Raw genomic sequence first — 11,205 nt, forward strand, 5'->3', positions numbered from 1 at the left:
ATGACTTGGAACAGAAGTTTCTCGGTACTATTTGTTTACCTCTTTTTAAAACATGAGAGAAGATGAAATATTCTCTAAAGATCATTTTTTTTTAATTCCTGGCTTTCCTGAACATGTATTTAAAGAAACAATTTATTTTCAGTGTTCAGCTTAACAAGCTGGATAGCTTCATAAAGATGAACTGGGGAATAATACAATTTGTGCCAAGTCTTGAGTGCTAAAAGATGCATGCCTATGAGAAGCAAATCCTGCAGTTTATATTTTCTATATTTTCTCTTGACGAGCAATGCAGTCCTATGAGGAATTACTTCAGTCTAAGCGCAGTCTAAGCTGTGGTGGCTCAAGTGGTTAAGATGCTGAACTGCAGGCTGTGGAAGGTCAGTAGTTCAGCAGTTCAAGACCCGGGTGCCGCATGAGGGAGTGAGCTCCTGCCTCTAGTTCCAGCTCCTGCCAACCTAGCAGTTCGAAAGCAAGACATTGCAAGTAGATAAATAGGGACCACTTCGGTGGGAAGGTAACAGCATTCCGTGTGCCTTGGTGTCTAGTCATGCCAGCCACATGACCACGGAAACGTCTTCGGACAGCGCTGGCTCTTCGGCTTTGAAACGGAGATGAGCACCGCAACCCTAGAGTCGGATTCGACTGGCTTTCGAGCAAGGGAACCTTTACCTTTAAGCCCAGTGAAGTCAATGGACTTAAATCAGAGTCACTCTGCCTTGAAAAGCACTGCTATAGACCTAACTAGAGTAAGAGTTCAATAGATATTATGTTTTCTGTGCTGAGTAAGAACTAAACCAAATATGACCCTGGGAGTTCCATGAATAAGAACATAAGAGGCCTCTGGTGGTGGTCAGCAGACACAACACTATCACAGTACATAATCTCAGTGCCTGAACATGGAGAGAACGGGTGGGGAAATGGAACACTTTGCAGACCAACGATGTGAGAAATTCAGCCTGAAAGCATATTAGCACGTGTCATTTCAGAAAGAAAATTCAGGGTTTTTTCCCATTCAAAATTCATGAGATTTTATACATGGGATGTGTGTGTGTCAGAAGGCATTTTCCAAGTTTGTACAGGATCCAGAGATATTATGCCATGACACTGCATTTTCCATGAGGACAAGCTCTGCTCTTAAACACTTGCCCATCTAATATAATTTTTTTTCAGTTAAGAAGAACAGCAGCAATTCTCTCTCATTATGTAATATCAAGAGTCTTTGAGGGGGGAAAACTATACACTCCAAAAAAAATGGCTAGTAGGTAGGAGTTCTGTCACTCTTCGCTGATCAGCAGAGTTCCGTTCAGTAAATGATAGGTATCATCAGTGTCTTTTCAGGTGAGATTATTTGAGGAATCCACCACCTCCACATTGCTCATCAAATGAAAATCTGATCTATGAGACTTCCAATGAATAGTCAAGGTTTGCACATTTCCATATATATGCATCATCCTACCCCTACAGCAGTATGTACACTGACCATAGGCATGAGTGTGCATATCATCTTAACATAAATATAAATGCCCCCCCCCCCTTGAAATGGCAAATCTGCAGGAGTCCAGTCTGGACTGGGCCTATGGTGCAAGAGAGAGGTTAAACCTTCATACAAACACAACTGATCAGTGCATCTTCATGGTCAATTACTGTAAAGTCCAGATTAGCTTTTGCTCAGTTTTTCACATAGCCTCCAGAACAACCCCTTCTCTCCTCTCAAACACTTTAAAAAAATCTAAGGTGTTGATTCACATATTACAAAGTCCATGCCTGCCTCATATGGACTTTGCAGAGATGTTTTGGAGGTTCCCAACCAAACCCTTAATTCTTAGATGCTCCCATGCCCAACTTCAACCAGTATTACAACATGCAAGGAGAAGGAGCTTCAACCTTCCCCTTTGTACTCCTCTCCCAACCTGAAACAGTCCCAGGGACTTGCTATGCAGCCAATATAGAAATTTGCATGTACTTATTGCTACATGTATATTTCCACAGTGGGGCAAATAGTGGTTCCTCAGGGCCATTTCCAATCCAGAAAGCAGCATGGGAGGGAAGGCAGAAGGTCCTTCTCTTGCGCATCTTGGTCCTGATGCAAATTAGGATGGTGCTGGCCTGGGAACTGAATTCCCAGCACAGAGCTCCAGGTACACATCTGACCCCAAGTCATCGCAGCGTCCACCACATGGAATCTGTAATGCGTGTATCACATTGCACGCAAAAAAAAATGGACAAATCGTATCCATAATCAATTTTTGATTTATCGGGAACACAAATCGTATCCATAATCAATTTTTGATTCATCGGGAACAGAATTTCTTTTTTTTAAAAACGAACAAGTCATAAAAATATGCATGGGTGGCCATTTTTTCTTATCGCAACTTGCCCAGTGTTTGACAAGCACACGTGCTTGGTGCTGTGGCCCATTGCAATCCTTAACAGAGCTACACCCTTCTAAGTCCACCATAGTCAATGGACATCGAAGAGGGTAACTCTGTTTCAGACTTCACTGTAAGTGTCATTTGGTGGGTACCAAGCAGTGCCAGCCAGCTCTGAAGAAGAAGAAGAAGAGGAGGAGGAGATTGGATTTATACACTGCCCTTCACTACCTGAAGGAGTCTCAGGAGCCGCTGGGTGGGCGGGAGCTGGGACTAGGGCCAGGAGCTCACCCTGGCCGCGGTGGTCTCGAACAGCCATAGTGGCTCACTCTGTCATGCGGCACCCAGGTCTCGAACTGCTGAACTACTGACCTTCCACAACCTGCAGTTCAGCGTCTTAACCACTTGAGCCACTTCCAAGTAAATTGCAAAAATGCTGAGATTATTTTCTTTTTATATATATACCTCCCAATAATCATCAATGTTGGAAGTGAAGGGCAACAAAACGACTCTTTGCAGCAAGCATCTACTCCGGGGAAGGCAGCGGGACTAGGAAGAGGACCGGTTGAATCCTTCTGTCTGCTTTCCTCTTGTCTGTTCTGCAGCCACCCAGATGGCTATTCTTTGGGACTTTCTTCCTTCTGGCTGCTTCTGCTTCTGCTCTCTCTCTCTGACCTCCAAGAGGGCAATAGGAGCTCTGTGTCTCTCTCACTTAAGTGTGTGTGTATGTGTGTGTGTCATCAAGTCACTTCCAGCTCACGGCAACCCTATTGTCCTCCAAACATCATATCAGGAGCTACAGTGGCTCAAGTGGTTAAGACGCTGAACTGCAGGCTGTGGAAGGTCGGTAGTTCAGCAGTTCGAGACCCGGGTGCCGCATGACAGAGTGAGCTCCTGTCTCTAGTTCCAGCTCCTGCCAACCTAGCAGTTCGAAAGCAAGACATTGCAAGTAGATAAATAGGTACCACCTCAGTGGGAAGGTAAGAGCGTTCCGTGCACCTTGGTGTTTAGTCACATGACCATGGAAATGTCTTCGGACAGCGCTGGCTCTTCGGCTTGGAAACGGAGATGAGCACTGCAACCCTAGAGTCGGATTCGTCTGGCTTTCGAGCAAGGGAACCTTTATCTTTACCTTTAAACATCATATCATGGATAGATTTGCTCTGGTCTTGCAAACTGAGGGCTGCGGCTTCCTTGACTGAGTCAATCCGTCTCTTTTACCGCTGCCTCCATTTTTTCCTAGCATTATTGCCTTTTCCAATTAGTCTTGTCTTCTCCTAATACGACCAAAGTACAATAGCCTCAGTGTAATTATTTTAGCTTCTAGGGAGAGTCAGCAGATGCCGAGAAAATACAAGATTAATTCTGAGTAGGAGACGTAGAGCATGGGTTCCAAATATAAAGTGACCTGATGAAGCACTGAGAGAAACAGAGTGTTTACCCGGGAAATCTGTAGTCGCATGGCAATTGTTGGAAGCAGCAGCAGCACTGCATGACACAGAATAAAGAAATAAAAGAAGAAGCAAATGTGTGGCCTGTAATTGGACTAGAATCACTTTTGCACAGTGAACATTGGTGGGTGCAATCTAGGGAGAGTTCAGACTTGATTTGATCAAGAACCCACCAATCTGTTCTTTTTGTGGTCCAAAAGCAGGGCTATTTGGGAGCAGGAACGCACAGGAACGAAGTTCCGGCTGGCTTCAGAGTTGGCCACAACCGTACCTCACCCAGGGGAACTGCGATCCCCCGCGATCCCCCCTGAAATGACCTCTGCTTTCCTGCCTATTCAACCGAACTAGTACACACATCTGTTCTGCCTTCAAGCTCTCCTAGCTGCCCATGCACGGAACTAGCACCAGATTAGGGTTTATACACGCCCCCCAAAAAAACAAACAAAAAAACAGCATATCTGATGGATTTTGTAGTGGAAGAAGGCATTTTTATTGGCTCTGTGACACAAAGGATACAGAATCCTCAACCCAGAGACAGCAACCATCAAGATCTGCTAACTAAACTGTTGTCTTACTTATTTACATCTTTTCCCACTGAAATCTGAGGCTTAGACTAGAAAAACTGTATAGTTTTCTCTATAAGACTCTCCAACACCACATTTCAAATGAATCAACTTACTTCCAGTCGGCTTTCTGTACTGGCCACCTTTTTCACTCGTACATAGAATTCCAACCTCCCCTTTCCTATCACAGGATGGATTTCTTCCTCAGTGAGCATACCCTTTTCTTTTCGGAAAGTGACAAACTTCACGTGGTCTTTATCTTCAGGCAGCCTCCCTTCCACTCATCCTTGGCCAGCTCAAGCTGACCATCGGCACAAGTCAAAGTCACCCTTTTGTAAGCAGAAGGGTTTGTGCTTTGATATGCATCCATAGACCCATGGAATTGTTAGCAATAATAGAAATCTGCAGTCTCATTTGTCCCTTGTGTCTCCTTACATACACACTGCCCTGCCTACAGGCTAGCAGTTTCTTATCAAAATAAATGGCGGGCAAACTTTCAAGCAGAAACTTTGCATGAGGAAGGCTTGGGAGGGCATTCATGCAAAGTAGCAGCAAAAATAGTTTTAAGCCATCGCGGGAGATGTGTTCGAGTATACAGGCATCATTGGAAGACAGGAGAGGAACTTGCTGCCTCTTATGGAAGAAAGGCGTGAAACTTGCTACCAATGTTTGCACTAAGCTGTGGAGTCTTGTGAGCAAAAATTTTGCTTTGTGAACTACTGACATTAAACTTGTGAGCGAGTGATTTGGCTCCTGCATAAATTAGTTTGCTCTGGAGCCATCCTTCCTGAGCTAAGACAAAGATGTGTGAGCCGGAGGCTAAAAAACTGTGAGCTAGCTTACACGAACTCCGCTTAGAGGGAACATTGCTTGCTACCTCTTATGTAAATCTGTGCTCACCTGCCAAACACAGGGTTGGGGCAAGCGGCGCTATTTTGTCAGTTTCGATTCCACTGTCATCCAATATGTCAACTGTCACCAATTACATCACCATTACATTTGGCTCAGAATACTACAGGAGGTGAACTCATTAAGTCAAATTTCCCCTGATGGCTTAAAACTATTTCTGCTGCTAGTTTGCACTAACGTTAAAAGGCTTAATAAATCTTAGGCCGCTATTAAAAAACATTAGCATGAGCCACTGTGCATTTTAAATTTTAACCCCTCCAAGCCTTCCTCATGCAAAGTTTCTGCTTGAAAGTTCATCTGCCATTTATTTTTATAAGAAAATGCTCACCTGTAGGCGAAGGTCTTCCATTCTGTCTGCCATTTATCATGGGGGGGAGGGTGTTTAAACCTGACATGGCAATCAATGGCTGCTTAATTTTTTAAGATAAAAATAAAAGAATTAAACCTATACAAAGAATAAATCACTTTAGAAAGATGTCTTTAAAATGGTGTGATACCAATTCAGGAAAATGGATGGATTTGTGGCACTGGAAAATCCAATGGGAGACCTCCAAGGACATACCAGGGCCGACATGGAGGCAAGCAATGGCAAACTACCTCAGGGCATCTCTCGCCTTGGAAACCCGACAGCATCGCCATAAGTCACCCGCAACTTGATGGCAAAAAAACAAACAATCTAACAGAGACTCTGCTACATTTCCACCATTTGGAGTAGCATCCAAAGAGCTGTTTGGGGAACAGTCATGGAAGATATCACATGAATAGTACAGTTGTTCTCACTAGCATTGTTATGGGGAGGGGAATTCCGCAGGGCCGTGAAAACGGAGCTTTTCCGCTGCGCATTCCAGTAAGAATGACTTCATCGGTTGCGTTGCATTTGCACTTTATAATATCATGCCACCACATTTAATTGGTTTTAAACTGTATTTTTTGTAATTTTATTGAGTGTATTTTATGTTGGTTTTATTTATTTATTCTTTATTTATTTATTAGTTTGATTTATATCCCACCCTCCCAAAGGCTCAGGGTGGCTCACATGCGGCAAAGCCGAGTGCAAAATACAATACAGAATATAATAAATAAAACATTTAAAATCACAATAAAACCTTCCAATAATACGGTGCTATACCTATATTAACCATCCAAGATGGGGACAACCCCCCCAGGTTTGGTGGCCAGCTGTCTCAGTAGCGTGGTCTCCCACTACACTGTCTCAAACTTCTGCCAGGGCCCGCTTGCACCCGTTCTTAGCCGCTTCGGCAGGAGGGCGGGGTAGAAATCTAATAAATAAATAAATATAATTTTCCTTTTTTAAGATTCCCTTTCTGAGATACTGCCATTGATTCCTCTTTTTCTTTTTTTCTCTTTTAAAGAGGATTCTCCCACCCCACCCCCAATTTCTCTTTGAAGAGAAATCAATGCACCCTTTGGTAACTTCAGCCTTTGCAGTAGTTGTATGTTGCACACAAATAAGTGGTGCTCTAGCAGGAGGGTAGGGAGGTTTGGGAAGGCACTGCCTGCCTTTGAGCATCTACAGAGTGAGATCCTGAAATTCTCAGAGCATCCCTTCCTGTCCTCTATTCGAATTCCTCTTTTGATGGAAATGGAATTTATTCGAAACAGACTCTGAATTCCTAAAAAGAGGGAAAGAAACAGATAGCAGGATTTTGGGGAGAAATTGGGTAAAGAGGAATTAACAACACTAGTCCTTATGCTTCGATATGTATATGAAGAAAATATAATTTGGGTCTACCTGCCCGGATCTCTTCTCTACATTTTTCTGTGGCTATAAAGGATGTTCCAGATGCATGGCTCAGGAGGACAGTCAGGTGTCTTGCTTTGCACTGCTTTATTTGGGCTGCAATCATATGCACCATTAGAACCGACACAGGCGCAAATGCCGGGGCAATTTAAAAGGTGCGATCAGACAGCAACATCTAGGAAGTGTCCCACAGTCGTCAGCAACCTGTGTTGCTCCACCATGGAAGCAGAGTTAAAAGACACCGGGGAAAGTCCGGGAGTAAATGGGTTCCGACAGGGCTTGGACGGACTTTCCCCTGTCCGATTGCTCAAGCATGCTGTCATGCTATTGGAATGGTCTGATCATGCCATCCTGACTCTGTGCCATTGCCCCGCCCCCCTTCGCAGTATGTGCATTATTGCAAACTCCATAGGGAGCCCTCGGTGTGGAGATGCAATTCCTCGACTCCTCATTGAAGCACATGGGAAACAAATGGGGGGGAAAATGACTTACCCACAGATGAAGAAGAAGAAGAAGAAGAGATTGGATTTATACCCCACCCTTCACTCGGAGTCTCAGAGCAGCTTACAAACTCCTTTCCCTTCCCCTCCCCACAACAGGCACCCTGTGAGGTAGGCAGGGCTGAGAGAACTCTGGCACAAACTGCTCTTTTTCAAGGACAGCTGTGCCAGAGCTTGTGACTGACCCAAGGTCACATCAGCAGGTGCAAGTGGAGGAGTGGGGAATCAAACCCGGTTCTCCCAGATTAGAGTCCGTGCACTTAACCATGACACCAAACTGGATCACACAGTGGTGGGCTGCTTCAAAGGGACAACTTTGTGTCAAATAGCCTCGCTCCCCCTCTGCCTCAACTGTGCTTGTGACCACAACCTTGCTCTATCTAAGTCCACCCATGTCACATAGGGTAGTCAGCTGGCTGCCTGGCTGCATGTCCCCCACTAAACAACTGGTTTGGTAAGATAACTCTCTCTTGTCAAACAGAGTCTCTGTCCTGACCCCAAGACAGCCAGTGGCTTCAAAGTATGTTACACAGAGGGCCTAAGAGATCTTTCCAGTCAAGTAGAAAGTGGTTCATCAAATGTTTTGCAACTTCTATCATTGCAGTTTTAGGATTCCCTCCCCTCCACCCAAAAAACCCACATAACTCCAAGTGGAACAGCACATAGGACTCCCATGGGGGGCAGGTGAGCAGGAGACCTCTGTGGGGAGTCAAATGTAAACATTGGGAACCACAGAGAGAAGGACTAGATCCTGTTTGTTTGGAATGGAGGCCCTGCTTGGAGTGGAGGGGCTGTGGCTCAGTGGAAGAGCCTCTGCTTGGCATGCAGAAGGCCGTGGGTTCAATTCCCAGCATCTCCAGTTTAAAAGGACCAGGCAGTAGATGATGTGAAAGACTTCTAGCTGAGACTCTGGAGAGCCACTGCCAGTCTGAGGCCCTGTTCACACGAGAGGTTTTGGGCCGGGAGAGGGACGGATCGGGGCCGCAGCAAACGGGCGCGATCCCACAGCAACATCTGGGAATCGTGCTGCGCCCATTCCCAGCCCGTTTCCAATCCACCCCTCCCAGCCAAACCCCGCAGCAAAAAAGAACCACCTACCTAGGTGGTTCTTTCCGAAAGGCCGCATCACTGGCAGCCGTGGGATCGCCGGCGCGTCTTTCCGCCGGTGCATCCCCGGCCCCCCGGCATACTGCACATGCTCAAGCATGTGCAGTTCAGCAGCCTCCCCCTCCCAATCGTCTCTTCCTCCCCAGCATCTGATCGTGCCAGGGAGCAACGGCGCCGCGGCTCAGGGGATCGTGGGATCCCGCCGCGGTGTCTCTTTTTTGGCCAGTGTTTTCCCTGCTGTGTGGCAGGGGCCACAGTAGACAGTACTGACCTTGATGGACTGATAGTCTGGTTCAACTTAAGACAGCTTCATGTGTGTTCGTGTGTGGAATGGGACCAAGAAGAAATGCTAAGACTTAGCTGGTCTCCTTGTTTTGTGAAGATGTAGGTTGCAGAATGAAATCAATGGGCTTTGGCTTAGTGGGAGAGCATCTGCTTGGCATGCGGAAGGTCCCAGGTTCAATCCCTGGCATCTCCATTAAAAAAAAAAAAAAATCAGGTATGAGGTGATGTGAAAGACCTCTAGAGGGCTAAGACCCTGGAGAGCCACTGCAAGTCTGATTAGACAGTCCTCATCTTGATTGAACAAAGGTCTGATTCAGTTCAAGGCAGCTTCATGTGTTTAAAATTCGCTTCTGGCATTAAGGGTATGACACAGCTAGGCTTGTGGACGAGACCCCTGTGAATGTTACTTGATCACTGCAGAGAGACCTATGGGGTTCTCTCAGATTAGAGTCCTCGCACTTAACCACTACACCAAACTGTCTCTTTGGATGTTTGCTTCCTCCTCATCCTAAACCACACTCCCAGCTATGTTGCTACAGGTGTTGTAGAAATTGTTCACATAATTCTTGGAACATTGAGGGAAAGGTTTATCAGGGGACTAGTGCAGTTAAATGTTTGGAAGTCTTATATCTCCTCCCGTTAAGATGACGAACGATACCAAAAAATCAACAGCCTCCCACCCCTGCTTAACCACACTGAAACGAGGGAACTAAAACTCCCTGAAAAACTGTGCAACATTTTCGCCTCCAAAAGCATTCTGAATGAATTAATTTCCAGATAATAACGTGTTTCCATAAAGCGAAGGAAAAGCTGCCGGCTCAACAAGAAGGATTCCCACTTTTTCTTCCCATTGATTTGTTGCATTTGCTTAGTGAGTTAGCCGTTCTGGCCAGGTGCCAAAACTTAACCAGCCATTCCGAGATGGAAGGTAGATAAGAGTGATGCCAATACTTGGCTATGAAAATTCTGGCAACCCTCAGCAGATTTCAGGTCAATTTAGTTTCTATGGTCCTGAGAAGTATATCGAACAAGGCAAATGCAAGCTACCGTCCAGATTCCATGTCACTGTCTAATATCTTTGAAATTCAGTACAATCCCACCACATGTGGAATGTCTGCTGTTCTTGAAAAAGAGCAGTTTCTGTCAAGCGCTCTCTCAGCCCCACCTACCTCACAGGGTGTCTGTTGTGGGGAGGGGGAGGGAAAGGAGTTTGTAAGCCACTCTGAGACACCTTTGGGTAGTGAAGTCAGCTAGGCTTCCATAAGGTTTATGGGTATCAGTTCGCTTGCTTGACCTGTGTACCAGCTGAGCCTGCATTCCATTGCCCTCAGCACCTCTACCCCTTATTGCTGACCTTGTAGCTTGCTTGTGTGGTGTCTCTTGCTTGTGTGGGTATAAATCCAATCTCCTCCTCCTCCTCTTCTTCTTCTAAAAATCTCCAGTGCAAATCATTAAAAGTATCATAGTCTGGGATTCAATTAGAGAGCACAGTACATTGTATAAACTTTTCTGTCAAGTTCATAGAGGGAAAACAGCTGGACTTTTAACAAATGCTCTTCCCCTGTTGAGTCACAAATATACTTATTTAGCGTTTTACTCCCTTCCTTTTCAGTGTGTTTATCTGAACGTTCACCATCACAAAGGAACAGCTGGTAAAATTTAGAGAATGCACCTTTCAGGTTATCACAGTTAGATAAAGGCCAATCAAAAGTTGTCTCAGTTGCTCTAGATCTTTCGCTGCTAAGTCTGGAAAAAAATAATAGAGCTCTTAAATTGTGTGTACTGAAATCAAGAAGGAAATTCACCTAGTAAGCCTTTTAACTCTAATCTACGCACACTGCATGTTTGTAATAACCTCCTTGAATAGCACAAACTTGTGGTTCAGCCAAATGTTATTTCCCTACCTGATAATGACAAAATTTATGATATTTTAAAAACATATGGGATGGTCCAGGCTAGCCTGCTGTTATCAGATCTCAGAAGCTAAGCAGGGTCAGACTTGGTTAGTACTTGGAAAGGAGACCACCAAAGAAGTCCAGGGTCGCTACGGACAGGCAGGCAAGGGGCCACCCCCTTTGTTTCGGTCTTGCCTTGACAAAACTATGGGCCCGCCATAAGTCAGCTGAGACTTGATGACACTTTACACAGATACAAGGAGAAAGTCCAAAGCTTAGAATGCTTCTCGATTTAACCCATACTTCCAGTATCGAAACAATTCTAAGATTATAATGTTGGGAGAAATAAATCCGTATTCTCAGG

Source organism: Gekko japonicus, unplaced genomic scaffold, assembly GCF_001447785.1.
Source record: "Gekko japonicus isolate JY-2015 unplaced genomic scaffold, Gekko_japonicus_V1.1 scaffold967, whole genome shotgun sequence".
NCBI classification, from domain to species: Eukaryota; Metazoa; Chordata; class Lepidosauria; order Squamata; family Gekkonidae; genus Gekko; species Gekko japonicus.